Below are 16,938 nucleotides of genomic sequence, written 5' to 3'. Positions count from 1 at the left end.
GAGGGTCACACAGAGTCACACCCTTTATGCAAACTCACCAACAGGGACACACCGTGACACAGATGCACCCCCCGACCCCCCCCACATACAAATACACAGAGAAGAGAGCCACACACAAAATCAAGATCACAAACACAACCCCACATGTACTCCCCACGCACAAACTCGGAAACACAGAGCCCTCCCCGGCCACCCCAACACACACATTCCCCGGCACACACACACACTTATCAGGCCGGGGCACGCGCTGGCGCTGCTGAGTCACCCGCACGACAGCTCGGCCCTGGGAGCCTGAGCCGCGAGCCCGCCCCAGGCGGGGAGGGGCGGGGCCTCGGGCGGCTCTGCGGGCATTCTCCTCGCCCCGCCCCCTGGGCGGAGGCGGAGCGTCAGAGCGAGGGGAGCGCGAGAGAGGAAACCCCTTTGCAAGTGACTTCACAGCCTGCTCTCCCCGGGGTTGCCGGAATACACGTGGGAGCAATTAAAAAATAATACTGGATGCATTACTGTGTATTTGCATATGTATTTTCATTCTCTCATTTAATTTTTGCCAGAGCTCTATATAAAGTTTGGGCTGTTATTAATCCCATCTTACCCCCCCTCCCCCCCCGAGGGAAAGTGACTTGCCCAAAGGCACAAAGTGGTAAAACGCAGGGCCCAGGCTCAACTGCTTCCAAAGCCTGAGAACTTAAGCCACTGGGCATTATTACCTGGTGGGCAGGTGAAACTGTAAGCAGGTGAAAGGTGTGTCAATATGCTTGGGAGCCTGCATGTGCGTGTCAGCTTTCCCCATGTGTTCTACAGGGCTAGGGACTGAAGGGTCTCAAGTGCCTCGATTTCTGGTTAAAGGAACTAAAGCTTCTTCGGTGCTTTGGAGCCCACGCACCTGTATCAGAAAGCATCCCCTAGATCTAGGGGCTCAGGCAGACCCTCAGCTAGACTGTTTCTTGAAGGCAGGGACCAGGGCCCTGAGGCCTAAAACAAGACCTGACTTGGAGGCTGCAGTGAATTTGGTGGGGACAATACATTAATTTACGACCTTGATATAATATTAACATCAGGAATCATAATAAGTGCTAGCAATTTTTGGAGGCTTATGAGACTGGCACTGTTCTTAATACTTTACATGGATCATTTCATTTAATTCTCATAACAATCCTTGAGGAAAATACTTTAAAAAAAAGATTTATTTATTTCAGAGAGAGCGAGAGAGAGCGTGTGGTGCGCAAGCACGAGCAGGGGGAGGGGCAGAGTGCAAGGGAGAGAATCTCAAGCAGACTCCCCTGGAGCAGGGAGCCCCACAGAGGGCTCCATGCGGGCCTCAAACCCACGACTCTGCAACAACCAAGAATCAGACACTGAACCGACTGAACCACCCAGGCGCCACGAGTAAAGTACTTTTATTAACTCCATTTTACAGTGGAGGAAACTGGCTTGGAGGGTTAGTAGCTTGTCCAAATCAAGGGCAGCGCTGGGGATTGAGACCTAGGCAGTTTGATTCCAGGGCCCATCTAATAGGAAGACCACTGAACTCCCGGGAAGTCACTTGTCTTTACTGGGCCTCAGTTTCCCCCATCTGCCCAAAAATGAGGTAGCGAGGGGAGGGGACTTGGACCAGTGACTATGTAAGCCTCTTCCGGTGCTGATGGACCCTAAGGAGGGGGAAAGTCTCTGACAAGAGTGGCAAGAAAGGGATGAGAGGAACAAGAACCATATTTACTGAACACCACCTATTATGTGCCAAACCTGTGCCTGGCACTTAACATATATCACTAATTCTCAGAAAAGTATTGTAAGATTTATAGTTGACGAAACTCAGATTCAGAGAAGTGACTTGCTCAAGGTCACACAAGACTAAATGGGGGGACAGGTGATCCAGGTGAGTCTCACCAGGGTCACTTCCCTAGGTTCCCTAGGACCAACTCCCTTCCTACCACCCTTCCAACCCTTAGGTTAGGGGCAGCACCACGTGGCAAATTGCATCATACTTTTGCCGTACGACGTCAGACACCACACCACCCAATCCAGGAGCTCCCTTCCCAATCCTCCCCTGACCCTCGGGTCAACACGGGGCCGCTCAGTGATCGGCGTTCGCGTCAGACCGCACCTGCAGCCCCAGCCCTTTCCCGGTTGCGACGCTCGCACTTCTCGGCACCCTCTCTTCACCGCCCCGCCGATTGGCAGTTGCCTGCGCCAATCAGGAGGTCTCCCGGGGCGGGGGCGGGGCCTCACTCCAGAGTTGCCCTGTCAGTGCAGGTGGAGGCCCCCGGCGGGGCAAAGTGGCAGGAACCTCTTAAAGGGCGAGAGCGGCGGAGAGCGAGAACGCGGCCCGGCCCGGCCCGGCCAGGTCCCCGCCCCGTCCGGCCCAGGTGAGCCTGGACTGTCCGGGGGCGATCCCGGGTCCCCGGGAGGGACGGGGTGAGGGACAGATGGACCCATTCCCAAGGGCCCGTGCCGTCTCGGTAGGGGCGAGACCACGGTCTAAAGGTCAGGGGAGGAGGGCTCTAGGGGACCCTGCCCTAGAACTGGGGTCCACAGGGGCCTGGACGTCTCGAAGTTCGGGGTGCGGGGAGGGGCGCGGGCGAGAGGAGAGGGGTCCGGGAGCTCGGTCCCGGGCTGGACGCTTGCGGTTGGCGGTCCGGGCGGTCCCGGCCTGCCTGGGGCGGGGGGCCCCGGGTTAGGTCTCCGCGGGCGGGTCTCTGCAGAGTGCTGCGGCCCCAGGTCCCCCCCCCCAGCCCCGCCCTGTCCGGCCCGCTTGCTTCTGCCGGGCCCGCCGCAGCGCTGGCCGGAGCGGGAGGGCGGGCGGCGCGCAGCGGGAGGGGGCCCCGGGCCTGGAACCCCGCTCCCGGCCCCGGCCCTTACGTAACTGACTTTGAGTTTCCCGACTGAGGAACCTGTGAGCTGGGGTGCCAGCTGTGCCAGCCAGGATGGCCCTTCTGTCGCCGCCCCGGCCCCGCACGCTCCCTTCCAGGCTTGCTCTCGGGGACTTTCCTCGGTCTCTGGTCTCCCCAGTCTCTCTGTCGCTCTCAGGTTCCTGCTTGCTCTCATCCCCCGATTCCCCGTGTCCCTCATCTCTGCTCTCTCTGCTGTCCTGTCCCTATCCTCAGTCTTTCCCCGGGAGTTTTCTCGTCTTAATGTACACTTTCCGGCAGACCCCACCTCTTTTTGGTAGAACTAGAGTTCTCCCCTACAGCAAATAGGAGGTGGGGACTTGTCCACACAGACCCCAGCCCAATTGCCCCAGAAGCGGGGCGGGGGGTTGGGGGGGACTGTTCCTGTAGGGTTGGTGGTGGTGGTTGGGGGTATTTCAAGGCCCACAGCTTCCCCGCGGTGGGAGTGGCTGAATGTGACCCCTCAAGTTCACGGACTAGGGCTGTAGACAGCCCCTTCTCTGCTTCTGGAGTCCTTTTCTCCTGAAGGAGGGGGGCAATGCCTGGCCAGGCCTGGTGCTTACGGCAGCTGGGAGTCCCTGTGAGAGCTGCCTGGTGTCAGGTCTGGGTCAGATCCTCAGCTACTGAAAGGGAGAGGGAGGGCCAGAGCACTGGCACAGAGCCCCTGAGGTTTCAGCAAGCTCCCTACCTTCACCCCAGTTACAGGCCTGGGCAGGAGGCTGGGAGTGGGGAGAGGATCAACAGGAGGAGGTCAGAGGACTTTTGCATGGGGGTAGGGGAAGCATGGAGATAGAGGTGACAGACTGTCAGGTCTGAGGAGCATGTACTGGGGTCACCCCCTGCCTTTAGTTAGGCAGACACCTCAGAAATAACTCCTGGACCCTGCTGCTGTTGGGTGCGTGTAAACAAGCTGTTATAGCAGCCACGAGGTGGGAAAGATTAATTCTGACTGGGATTGTGGAAGGAGAGATTTTGCAGAGAAGGGTGGAAGGTTTGGGAAGAAGGGGATCCAGAAGCTTTAGGGAGCAGAGAGGTGGGAGGAAAGGGGACATCAGGTGCCCTGCAGGCTTTGTATGCAGCAGAACTGGGTTTAAATCTTGGCCCTGCCACTTTGCTGTGTGACCTTGCATGAGTCACTTCCCCTCTCTGAGTCCCAGGTTCTTCCTTAGTCAATAATCCAGACCTCACAGGCATTAGCAGAATCAAGTGAGGTAATAAGTGTGCAGTGACCAGAATGATACCTGGTCTGCGAGTAGGCCAGTGGGGGTGTTTTAAGAAGGGAACGGAGTGAGGAGGTCCTGAGGTTTCCTCTGTGTATTAGGAGTCAGGCAGGGCCTGCCAGGTCCCAGCAATGTGTGAGGCAGCTGGAGCATCTGCATGAAGGGGTGATACTCAGTGAAGTAAAGAAGTGCCACACCCGTCTGTCTCCAGATCAACCCATCCCTGCACAGCCTAGACTAGGCTGGCCTCCCTCCTGTAGGTTGCAGGTGCCAACAGAAGCTCCCAGGGCTCCCAGGCTGCTGCACCTGCTAGACCGGTGGGGGTGGATGGGGTTCCTGGTGGGGCAGGGCCAGCACCCCCTCTGCAGAATGGACCCTGGCCAGGAGCCTGGCTGGCTGTGCTGGGCAGGAATATCCCAGCCTGGCTGGGAAGTTGCTGATGCCGTATAGGCCTCTGGAGGCCCAGAGCTCTGCTGGCTGGGGTTGTGCCCAGCTGATGGGACCCAGACTACAGGGTGAGACAGAGGCCAGGGTGGCAGTGAGGAAGGGAGATGCAAGGAGACACCTCTGGAGGGGGAGCCTGAGCAGAGCTTCTCTGTGGAGCCAAAGAGGAACTGCATGGGTTTGTCCCTAAGCCCTTCCTGAGTACCACATATAGGTCTGCTAGCCACAGAGCTAAACAGGATACCCACAAAGGGCTCCCCATAAATGTCATGGTGGCCTGATATTTGTTGGGGGCTTGCAGAATGGATCTTTATGATAGTCCCCTGGTGGGGGTGGGGCATTTGGATTTTTCTTGGGGCCTGGGATTCTGTTGTTTAGTAAAGGGGGCAGGGTTCTACTCCCCTATAATCTGTGGGCCCATCTCTTTTCTCCCTGGGTCTCAGTTTCTCTTTCTGTGAAATGAGAAGGTGAGATGAGCCTAGAGCCTCGAAGGGTCTTTCAGCCCCCATTATTATAACCTCCAGGACCTGGTTTACCCCACATGAAGGGGAGGGGAAGAATGGGGCAAGGACAAGGTGGAGTGTGATGGGCCTTCATGTCCTGTTCTTGGCCTGTGTTCTCTGATCATTACAGCCACGTTTACTGTGCACTGTGCTAAGCCTTTAATATGCAGCATTAACTAATATCCTTATAATCCCACGAGGGAATAGGTATTATTCCTATTTCTCAGGAGTTTAGGAAGGTGAACCTACTTGACCAAAGTCACACAACTGGGAAGTGGCTGGGCTGGGATTTGAACCAAGGTCTGTCTGACCTCAAAGCCCAGACTCAACTGAAAGGGGAAGCCGCCATGTGGCAGGTCCCAAGACTCCCACAATGCCTAGCCTTTACCTCTGGAACCTGCCTGACCCTTACTGGGTGAGCTTGGAGCTCTGGGATATTTATTCTGGGGAGCGGGGGGATAGGCTGCGCAGGTGCCCACCAGGCCCAGTGTGGGGTAGGGGGAAGAGCAGAGGGAGCAACCTGCAGGTCAGGGCTCTACTGGGGTTTCCTCAGAGGGCCAGCCCCACCTGGCGTCTGCCCAGGTAAAAGAGTTGGGCACTGAAAGGCGACTTTGGCCCACCTTTGGACCTCAGTTTCTCCATCTATAAAACATGGGTTTTGGTAGTTGAGTGCAGACATTCCTTGGCTCATGGGTTTGTGGCTGAAGTTGGTAATGGGGTAAAAGGTGAGAGGGAGGGGCAGGGTAGCAGTGGCTGAGCCTGTGGAAGGAGAGTTTGGGTCAGGAACAGCTCGGATCCTGGGCTGGTCATTTGGTAAGTATTTCAGATGAAAGGACTGGCGTTGGACAGGTTCAGAGTCTTGTCTGGGGCTGCGCAGCTTGTATTACAGACCCCGGGGGCGGAAAAAACCAAGGGAAGGCCGGGAGAACAAAATCCAGGCAGATGCCTGCTGGAATCCTGGCTCCACCACTTAACTAGGCTTGGAGCTATGAAGGGACACACCCAAGCGCACGCAGAGAGGAGTCCCTTCACCTCACTGTCCTCATCTGTAAAATGGGAATAGTAAGAATTTTGCCTATGTCCACTTCTTGGGTCATTGTGAAGGTCAAAGGAGATGAGATATTTGTAGCATTGGGTGAGAGTGCTGTTTATTTTTCAGTCCAAAGTTGCAATTCTGGGTGCGTGTTTTGGGGAGAGGGCATTTCTGACCTCCCCTCTGCTGCACCCTGGGGACCTGCTGGAGAACAGCCCTAAAGATAGCACCACCGCTTACCAACTGGTTACCATGTGCCAGGCACCGGGACCAGAGCTTCACTTCTACTGTCTCTTTTAATCCCTACCTTGTCAGGTAGGTGGTGGCCTGACCCACACTAGGTCCCTCCAAAACCCAGGCCTACAGCTCCCTGGAATGACAGTAGCTACCAGTTATGAACAGTTTACCGCGTGCCAAGCATTGTGCAAAATGTTTTCTACATATTAACTCAATCCTCACAACAACCCTGGAGGTGGGCACTAATGCTATCCCCATTTTACAGATGACTCATTGAGGCACAGAGAAGTGAAGAAGATGGGCCCCATGTCACAAAGCTAGTGAGCGAGAGCCAGGGTTTGAACCCGGGTTCGTAAGCTTCCCCGTTGAGGCACTCATCACCGTTGTAAGTCATTCAGGAGTCACACGCCTGCCCCCTCCCTGCACTGTATACTCCATGCGCGCAGAAGCCACGTCTGTCTTCTTCAGACTGTATCCCCAATACCCGGCACACAGTGGGTGCTCAGTGAGTATTTGTCTACAGGGATCCTGCTGCCTCCCGTGGGCTGGGGCTGGGAGGAGCTCTGGGTATGCTATCAGATGATCAGATTGCCCACTAAGGGGGTGTCTGCCCTAGCAGAGCCCCGGGGGCAGCAGCTGGGCAGGATGTTCCCCCGGCCCAGGACCCAGGACGAAGAGGGGCCCCAAAGAGTGTCTTTGTTGCCCTTGTCTCACTGCTGTTCTTTGTTTCCGTGTGCCTCTGCGGTCATGGTGATGGCTCCCCGGCTTCTCCCGGCTTCTCCCCGACGGGCTGCACGACCCCACCGGCTGCTGCTGGGTGAGTCCTGGTTTGCCTAAAGACTACCTCTCGGGCTTGATTCTAATGCGTGTCCTGCAGCGCTGAGGCCACTGGGAGGTGTCCAGGAGCCTAGCGGTGGGGCGGGGGGAGGGTGACTGAGGGAGGGCATTCTGTGACGTTTGGATCCTACCACAACCAGCTGACTTCTCTCCAGATACTTAGCACACTGGGTGTGATTTTTTTTTTTTAAAGAATTTATTTATTGGGCGCCTGGGTGGCTCAGTGGGTTAAGCGACTGCCTTCGGCTCAGGTCATGATCCTGGAGTCCCGGGATCGAGTCCCGCATCGGGCTCCCTGCTCAGCGGGGAGTCTGCTTCTCCCTCTGACCCTCCCCCGTCTCATGCTTTCTCTATCTCATTCTCTCTCTCAAATAAAAAAAAAAAAATCAAATAAAGAATTTATTTATTTAACTGACAGAGACAGTGAGAGAGGGAACACAAGCAGGGGGAATGGGAGAGGGAGAAGCAGGCTTCCCGCCGAGCAGGGACCCCAATGCCTGGCTCCATCCCAGGACCCTGGGACCATGACCTGAGCCGGAGGCCGACGCTTAACGACTGAGCCACCCGGGTGCCCAAGGGTGAGGGCTCTGTTAAGTGAGCTCTGGGTGCTCTGAACTGAAGGTGGGGCCAAGTACCACACCCATCAATCAACAGAGAGAGGGCCTGAGCAACTAGACTCCAGGCCTCTGCTTAGGAGCGATGGAGCCTCTAGGTTTCCCCCAGGAGAGAGGGGCAGCTGGGGAGGTCTGGGACTGAAGGTGGGAGGGGTTAAGAGGGACTCTGCCTCCCAGTCTGCCACTCTCCTCCCTGTGTGACCTTGGACAAGTCACTGACTTCTTTGTCTTGGAGACCTCGTCTGCCACGTGCGTATCATGGGTGTGGGAAGGAGCCAGTGAGAAGTGCCCAGCACAGGGCCCTGCTTGGTAATTGTTGGTTTCCTCCCAGTGCTGAGCTTGTTCTGGGAGGGGGCCAAGTCAAGTATCCCTCTTTTTGGCTCCTTTCACCTATTTTAACGTCCCACCCAATTGGGACTACAATCCAGTAGTCAGGAGCCCCAGACTCTCCAGCAGCCTGGCCAGGGCCCTGGGCTAAGGGCTGGGCTCTACCCAGTGTGGATGCAGCTCAGTGGAGGTCCCAGTCTTTTGCTGCGGGACTTGATTCAGTAGCCTACCTTCTCTGGGCCTCCGTTGCCTCACCTCCAACATAGGGTTACTAAAGGACACTTCCCTTGAAGAATTATTTAATGAGCAAATGGGTGGATCAGGCATTAGTATCACTATTACTTTTGGGTCTGGCTGAAGAGGCTCCAAGGGAGGGCCCTGGAGAATCACATCCCCTCTTGGCCTCGGGATCCCGGGAGTCTGTAGTCATCGTATGTATTATTGTCATTGGATGTTTCTTATATGCTGGGTGGGTTGTTATATGCTATTTCAGATGCATTATCTCATCTAGTCCTCCTGGTAATCCAGGCATTATGGTCCCCACTTTACGGGTGTGGGAACTGGTACTGAGTAAATCAAGTGAGTTACCCAGAGTCACATAGTTATTTAGGGGTAGACCTGGAGTTCAGACCCAAGTCTGCTCACCCCAAGGCCCTAATTCTTAGTGTAAAACTCTCTTACCTTCCCCTAGGGGGCAGAGACTGTGCCTGAGTCTGCTCTACCTTCAGCCCTCAGCAAAGGGCTGGTGAGGGCTACAGGACTGTTTCCTGAACACACACACACACACACACACACACACACCCCATACCCCCACTCAGGCCGGTGCTCTAAGAGTCTCACAGAGAGGGGACAATAGGAAGCAGGAGAAGGCCTGATAGCATACTGGTGGAGAGTCAGACCTGGCTTAGAATTCCCTATCTATTGCTTACTAGTTGTGTGATCTTGGGCAAGACATTTAACCTCTTGGAGTCTTAGCTTCCTTATCTATAAAATAGGAATAATAAAAGAACCTATGTACCTCCTAGAGTTCTTATGAGGATTAAATAATACAATGAAGTACAAGGTGAGTACCCAATGATAGTAATTATTGTTATTATTATAGCTTTGAGTGTTATTTTAGGATTACAAAGATAGCCCTCTTGGGACAGTGGACACTGGGTCTGGGAGGGGCCTGCTGGGGACAGGCAGGTAGCAAGCTAGTCTGACAGGTTCTGAAAGACACCAGTAGGGTTAAGGGATGGAGGAGGCCTCTTGGAAATAAGAATGTACCTCCCTTTCCTAGCCATCCGCTTTCCCTCATATGCCTCTGTGCCAGGCCCTGTGCTGGGCATGGGGCACTGAAATGAATCTGTGAGGTCTCTGCCTCCCCATCCTGCCCCAGCTCAGAGTCTAGCTTGGGGGAAGGACCCAGAACTACCACCTCCACCTCTGATCGATGCACTGAAGTGTTAACTGTGACTATCTCCTCAGGCAAAGATCAGGAAAAAGGGCATCCCTAGTGGAAGGAACTGTTCTGGGTACAGTCATGACCTGCACTTGGAATGCAGCTAGAGAGACAGGCTTAGGAGAGCTAGGGGGACTTATCCCAGAGCCCATGGGGAGCCATCGGATATGAAACATGGGAACGACATGGTCAGGCTTATATTTTGGGAGGATTGCTTGATATGGACGATGATTGGGAGGGGAGAGGCAGGGGCAACTCCGCAGGTGAAGGGCGCTGAGATGCAGCCTGGGACTGAGCCATGAGATGGGGAGCGGTGGGTGGATGTGAGGTCTGTTTAGGACCCGAGCCAGCAGGATGTGATCATGGACTGCAGTGGGCAGGCAGGAGAGGCAAGAGGTGAGAGTGGGGTCTTAGGGTCTTTGGGGTGACGGGGCCTACTGAGGTCTCTGGCTGAGGCACATGTCCAGGAGGAGGAGCCAGACCTGGATTGGGGGGTAAAGCTGCTTGTCTGTTTTGTCACCTTCTGCCTCAGTTCCCCCAGGCAGCAGTAATGTCTGAGCTGGACACTAGGGCAAGACCTCAGGCCATCGGGGCCCATGCCCCCCACTCCTGCCTTGGGGGTCACTTCTGGTGACCCTGGCTGGTCTGGCAGGGATGAGAGAGCTCTTTAGGGGTGGGGGCCAGCCAGGGGCCATGTGGTGCAGAGAAGGCCTGGCTTCTAGCTCTACCAGTGTCACTGAATGCGTGACTTCTGGAAGTCACTCCCTCTCTCTTGCCCTCCTTTTCCGTGCCTCGAGAGGACAAGAAAACCTGTTTTGCCTGCCTCACAGATTCAGTGATAAAATGCAATGTCTAGAGACAACAAATATTTATTGAGCACTGACTTCGTGCTGGGTTCTGCGTGGGCCCAGCTGAGTGGGTGGTTAACTCTTTCTAGGCATCGGGTATCTGAGCTGGGATTTGAAGGGCGAATAAGAGCTCTCTAAGTGGGCAGTGGAGGGAACAACTTTGTAAGCATGGGGAACAGCATGTGTGAAGGCTTAAATCCACATAATGTGCTCAGGCATGTCCGTATGTAACGTAGTTTGGTATGGTTGGAACAGAAAGGGTGAGGTGATGCCGTGATGGGAGAGGAGGCTGGGCAGGGGAGCAGGGCCCAGATCATGCAGGGCTTTGGGGACGGTCACTTTGGAGGTGATCATGCTCAGAACTGCCTGCTCTCCTGGGACTGCTAGGGCCCTTTCCACTCTACTCCCCCCATCTCCCCAGCTCTCCCCAACCCCAGTCAGTCCCAGTGGCTGCCTCACTGGGGAGTCAACAACCTGGACTCCCTGCCGGCTCTGCCGCTGATGAGCTGTGTGGCCAGCCCTTGTCACCTGCCCTGTCTGCACCACTTTTCACCTCAGGAAAATGGGGACAGCAGGCCCTCCTCATGGGGAAGGGCAGTGGCTTCAGTGAGATAATCCTCACCGGTGGCCTTGCACAGTGTCTCCATGTAATAGACAACCACAAAAAGGGGCTCCAGTTCAGTCCTCAGTATTTGGATTCCTCAGTCTCTTTGGTCCCACCCGCTTGCTTCCCCCGCCTCTCCTGGCAGCCGGCTCTGGCCAACAAAGGGAGGAAAGGATTAAGAAACAAGCCCAAATCTCCAGAGGGGTCCTGGCTCACTGCCCAGCTCGCCCCCATCTGCCCCTTGCCCCCTTGGCCTCAGGCCCAAGGACTCTCAGTCTTGAGACCTGGGCTCCCCCCAACTCCCCACCCCAGGGGCCCCTTCCTGGCTGGAGGCCAAAGCCAGCAGCAGCCTTGAAACAGGGACAAATATTTTGAAAATCTGTGGCTTTATTTTTTTTCCCCTGGAAGCTGATAACCAGGCCCTTTTTCTTCTGGGTGACGGGGAGAAGAGTAAGTGTGGTGTCCCGTATCTGTGGGAGGCCCTAAAGTCTGGGCAGAACTGGACCTGAGCCTCCTGGAGTTTACAGTAGAGGCTGCTGACCAAGTCCTTGTTAGTACAGATGCAGGAACCCCAAATCCGAGTGGGTGGCTGATGGTGCAAGGTCACGCAGCAGGGACCCAGGTCTTGAGACCCTTTTTGTGCTACCCTACGAATGGGTGTGATGTGGGGACCTTGGCTGTCACTTCACTTTTCTGAGCCTCAGTTTCCTCTGCTGTAAAATGGGGTTGATTTTACTGTGAGGATTGGCAATGACGTAGATAAAGCTCTTAGTCCAGTGCTGAGCACTGTGAGGCTTCAGTGGTCGGTCCGTAGTGTTAATGCTATTAGAAATGCTGCCTCTAAGAACCTTCTTCTTCCTGCCTCTTCCCAGTCTAGGGACTTCAGACAGTTTCTTGTTGAACAAATGACACCCAGTGAACCGGTTTCAAAGCCAGAGGCTCAGCATCTTTTACCCTCCTCCCCTGCTCCCCTTCTTCTGGTTGGCTGGAACACTCTAGCCTCACCCTCGGCCTGGTTTTGGCCCCTGCCCCCAGCCCATCCTGCCCTCCTGGCACCTAGCCTGCATCGTCTCTCTTCCAGGAGCCACATGAGAACAGTTTCCTTCTGCCCTGCCTCTGGTTAATGCGAGCACTTTGGGAAAGCAGAGTCGGAAGGGTCTTGCCTGACCCAGGCCAGGGCTGAGGGGGCTGAGGTGGAGGGTGAGCTCACTGGAACTGTCCTCCGGGAGCTGGGGCGACACGAAGACTTCTGCAGAGGTGGGGAAATGGGTAGGCAAAGAAGAAAAAAACCTGGTCCACAGCCCCCATGTGGTGGAATAGAAGGGCTGCTAGACTGGGGGCTGGTGGGCCGCACCCCTCCCCCAGCTCTTCACCTGCCCTCGCTGAGCCTTCGTTTGCTGGTTTATAAAAAGAAGGCAATGGATTGATGTCAGAGGTTTCTACTAATATTATAGGATTAAAAGAAGGGATTTGGGAGCCGACAGACCTCGGTTTAAATCCCAGCTTTACCACTTACCAACTGTGGGACCTCTAGGGAGTTCTACCTCCGAGAGCGTTAGTTTTCTCACTAATAACATGGGAAAAATATTAGCACCTTCTCTTAAGATTACCTAAGGGGGGCTTTTGGGGCTAAATTAGGAAATTCAGGTAAATACTCAGTCCATAGCTGGCACATTGGAATTACTGTTGTTGTTGTTATTCTATGATTAGTAGAGACAAGAAGGCCGGTCTGCAAACAGTTCATTGAGAGGGCAGGGCTTGAGAAATTCATTCGTTCATTCATTCATTCATTCATTCACTCACTCAACAGATACTTAGGATTTGCATGGGGAGGACACAGAGAAGAGAAACAGGGAGGCGCCAGCAGGCTGGGGTCAAACAGACCTGCCCATTCTAGCTGTGTGATGTGGATCAGTTACTTCTCTTCTTTGGGTCTCACTCCCTTATCTGGGAAATGGTGAGATGGTGAACCTAATCTTTGCCTCCAGAGTTGTCATAAGGCTTAAGAGAGTTCAAGTACACAGTGGGTGATCAGTCTGTGTATGATTCTTTTCCTCTCCCAGCGCTGTTAATGACTGGGTCTATGATCTCAGGCAAGTCCTTAAATACACTGGGCACACTTCCACCCCAGGGCCCTTGTACTTGCTGTTCACTCAGCTTGGAACTCTCTACCCCCAAATACTTTCATGACTTGCTCTCTCATGTCCTTAATTTTTGTTTGTTTGTTTGTTTAAATGTCACCTTCTCAGTAAGGCCCTTCCTATCTTATTTAAAAAGGTAAGACCCTTTCCTGCCACAACACGAACATTCCCTGTCTTCCCTCCAGGCCTATTTTTTTCTCTCCATAGCACTTATCATTCTTTGACATACTGTATTTTAGTGAACATTTGTTTATTGTTTGTCTCTCCCCCCGACCATTGGAATGGTAAGCTCAGTGGTGACAGTGATTTTTGTCTGTCTGGTTCAGTGTTATATCCCCTGTACCTAGAAGAGTGCTTGGCTCATAGTAGGTGCTAAATAAATATTTGTGGAGTGAATTAATGAATAAATGAAGCCTCTTCTCTCTGGGTCTGGCACTATGCTATGCAGATAAATAATTCTCAATAAGTAATTGTATGAATGGCCATCATCCTCTCCATTTGCCAGATAATACTTTGGCTGGGTCAACAACACTAAAGCCCTTTTGCTTCTGACATTTTCTGCCAGGGCATCAGTTTCAGTTGGAGTGCCCAAATCTTTTGTTCCTGAGCCTGAGCTATGCAGAATTTCTAGTTGGGGCTGTTTGGCTGTTGGGCCCACAATGGTTATTATGTCATTATTGGTAATTAGCACGTAGGCCCAGAGGATTGAGCTTTTTGTTTTTCAGCAGAAATCACAGCAGAGAGCTGTGCCAGCCGGGGAAGCCCAGGCCTCATGCAGCTTCCTTTGTAACTCTGTAACCAGGGGTGCATGGCTTAGGCAGACCAAGAGAGAGGTGTCCAAAGCTCTGGGCACCTGGGTAACCAGCTCACCACTGTCTTCCCTTGGTAGTATCCTGCAAAGTTTCTCCTCCACACCCTCAGCTCTCTCTGCCTGGTATAGAAGGGGGGGGTGGTTCCCCAATTTCCCTGGGGGAGCTAGGTATAAGGTTTCTAAATATCTAGTGGACAGGGGCATTTTCTGATGCTCAGCATTCAGTATTATGGGTGAGGGAAGTAACCCTGGGTTTAAGACTCAGGGGCCTGGGTTTAAGTCCCTGCTTAGTTGCTTGGTTGTTGGGTCACCATAGACAACTCACTATCTCTTGCAAGGCCTCACCTTTCTCATCTGTCAGAGATAGAGACACCTATCTGGCCTCCCTGGAAAGAGCGGGATAGTGTAGTGGGCAAAGGATAGGGTTCTGGAGTCAGATGAACTTGGCTTCCCAACTATGCCCCTCCCTGGCTACATGACACTGGGCAACCTGCCTCATCTCTCTGACTTCAGTTCCAAAGCTATAAGATGGTGTTAAAATAGTACCCACTCCACAGGGTTGTTGTGAAAATTAAATAAGAGAAGGCAGGTAAGTACTGAGGCATCTAGTGAGTACTGTACATCTTTTTTTTTTTTTTTAAGATTTTATTTATTTATTTGACAGAGAGAGACACAGTGAGAGAGGGAACACAAGCAGGGGGAGCGGCAGGCAGTGGGAGAAGCAGGCTTCCCGCTGAGCAGGGAGCCCGATAAGGGGCTCGATCCCAGGATCCTGGGATCATGACCTAAGCCGAAGGCAGACGCTTAATGACTGAGCCACCCAGGCACCCCTACACTGTACCTCTTTGCTGGTATTAGTACAATGACCATTGTGGAAATGCAGGCAATCTGTAAACCGTAAGAAGAGTGCTAGCAATAAAGCCAGGCAGATGTGGATTTGAATCCAGTCTTGGACACTTATTAGCTGGGTGATCTTGGATAAGTGTTTCGCTTCCTCATCTGCAAAATGGAAATTATAGTCATGCCTTCCTCAAGGGACTATTGTGAAGGTTCACTGACGTACTGTATATAAAAAGTACTTGGCACACAGTGTTTGGCACATGTTTTCTGCATATTATAGATGAGGAAGAGAAGAGAAGGGACTTTCGTAGACTCAACTTGGCATCTCAGTGGTGGAACTTTGATTTGAACCCAGATCTGCCTGCCTCAACAGCTCACATTCCTTTTACCTCTTCTTGCCATCACCCATTTATGGGATGACGGTAATGGTGACTGTTCTTATTGTTCAGGACTCATCTCGTTCATTCTGCGACCCCCAGTGCCTATAGGAAGGAGGTGCTCAGGCCTGCCTGCTTTCCTGTGGCTCCTCCTCTGCCTTCTCCTCGGTGAGGGTTGGGCCAGGCTGACTTTACCCGTTTTAGAAGGGGCTCAGCTAGCTGGTGGCACTGAATCTCTCCCCTTGTTTCTTGGGAAACCCTCTAGACCTAGAGGATACCTGGCCCTGGGGAGAGAGAATTAATGGGTTAAGCTTGAGTGAGCCGGAGGCTTTGCTGGATCAGGGTCATTAGGCTCACTCCAGCTGGCGAGAGAAGGGGGTTGGGGAGGGTCAGGGAGGCCAGATCCTTGTGTCCTCTCCTTGAATGTCCTAGGGCTATAGTCAGAAGCAGCCACAACACCCTTTCCCTGGGGTCTTGGGACAGAGGTTGGGGTTGCTCATTCATAACATTTCCAAACTGCTTTTCTGAGAGTGATATGGAAGCAGCAGAGGACAGTGGTATCAGACAGACCTGGTTTAAGCTGTGTGATGTTGGGCAAATCACCTCACATCTCTGGGCTGTGGTTTTTCAACTGCAGTTGAGGGTAACATTACTTTGTAGGATCGCTATGAGGCTTAACGTGATGAATGCATATAAAGTACTTAGAATGTGCCCTGCACCCAGTAAATACCTAATAAATGCAGTTGTCATTATTCTTATTAATAAGTTATCTCTAAGGGCCCTTCCAGCTCAGACATTCCTAGGTTTTTGTGGCTGTAGAATTTAGTTTGGCCTGCAGCTTTGGAAGGGAAATGTAGGTGGGCTCAGAAGAAGGCAGGGAACAGAATCCTGTAGTAAGGGTCAGAAGACTTGTGCTCAAGTCTGGGCTCGCTACTCTCTGATGTGAGACTTCGAACAAGTCCCTTCCAGTTCTGCATCCACTTCCCAATCTGTTTAAAAGTTAGCAGCTTGGGCTTGATGATCTCTAAGGGCCTAGCCAATTCTAACATTTTGTGAATTGAGAAGCCTAGAGGAGTGTCTTAGCTACCGTCTACTGGGTCCTCTTACACTTTCAATTTCCTTCCCTTCTGCCCCTTGTTTCTTGGAGTGTCTTCACAGCAGAAAAGACATAACTCGCCAACTCCAATGTATGTATTTCAGTCACATTTTTTGTTCTTAATGTGCTTTAGGACCAAGCTTAATGCAATTTTTGCAAGCAAAGGTCATCGTGTCATAGAGGTCAAAGCATGCTCTGTGTTTTCTTTCTTCCTTTTTTTTTTTTTTTTTTAAAGATTTTATTTATTTATTTGACAGAGAGAGAGAGACAGTGAGAGAGGGAACACAAGTAGGGGGAGCGGGAGAGGGAGAAGCAGGCTTCCCACTGAGCAGGGAGCCTGATAAGGGGCTTGATCCCAGGATCCTGGGATCATGACCTGAGCCGAAGGCAGATGCTTAACGACTGAGCCACCCAGGCACCCCGCTCTGTGTTTTCAAATACAAAAGACAAGGTATTGTATAAAATTACTGCATATGCTGATTTCTTTGGCCTTTATCTCAAAAATGACCAGAACAGGCAGCCTTGTATGCAATAATTAAAAAAAAAAATGCCTGCAGTCTATGCATCCTAAAAAGAAAATCATATGTATGCTTAGATAAAAGGATGTTTGTGGAGTAAAAGAGATAAAGATGGGCAATAAACCTAAATGTTGGACATCTGGGTTAACTAAATTA

At 52.7% G+C, this 16,938-nt stretch overlaps 1 protein-coding gene across 16 annotated transcripts in view; it reads left to right on the top strand.

Moving 5' to 3' along the window:
* The first annotated feature begins 2,161 nt into the window (after positions 1 to 2,161).
* Positions 2,162 to 16,938, top strand: part of EPB41 (erythrocyte membrane protein band 4.1) — a 197,420-nt gene continuing 182,643 nt past the window's right edge. For 13 of the 16 annotated variants that reach the window (XM_035019288.1, XM_035019286.1, XM_035019284.1 and 10 more), the window contains exons 1-2: positions 2,271 to 2,366; positions 6,591 to 7,142. The gene's annotated coding sequence lies outside the window, so the exon portion shown is untranslated. Of the gene's footprint in view, positions 2,367 to 6,590; positions 7,143 to 16,938 lie in introns of those variants that run through there. The other 3 variants (XM_035019294.1, XM_035019293.1, XM_035019289.1) reach the window with 3 other exon arrangements.

This window comes from Mirounga leonina, unplaced genomic scaffold (genome assembly GCF_011800145.1).
Source record: "Mirounga leonina isolate KUSES-001 unplaced genomic scaffold, KU_Mleo_1.0 Mir_173, whole genome shotgun sequence".
Lineage (NCBI taxonomy): Eukaryota > Metazoa > Chordata > Mammalia > Carnivora > Phocidae > Mirounga > Mirounga leonina.
This window is presented reverse-complemented; position numbering and strand designations above follow the sequence as displayed.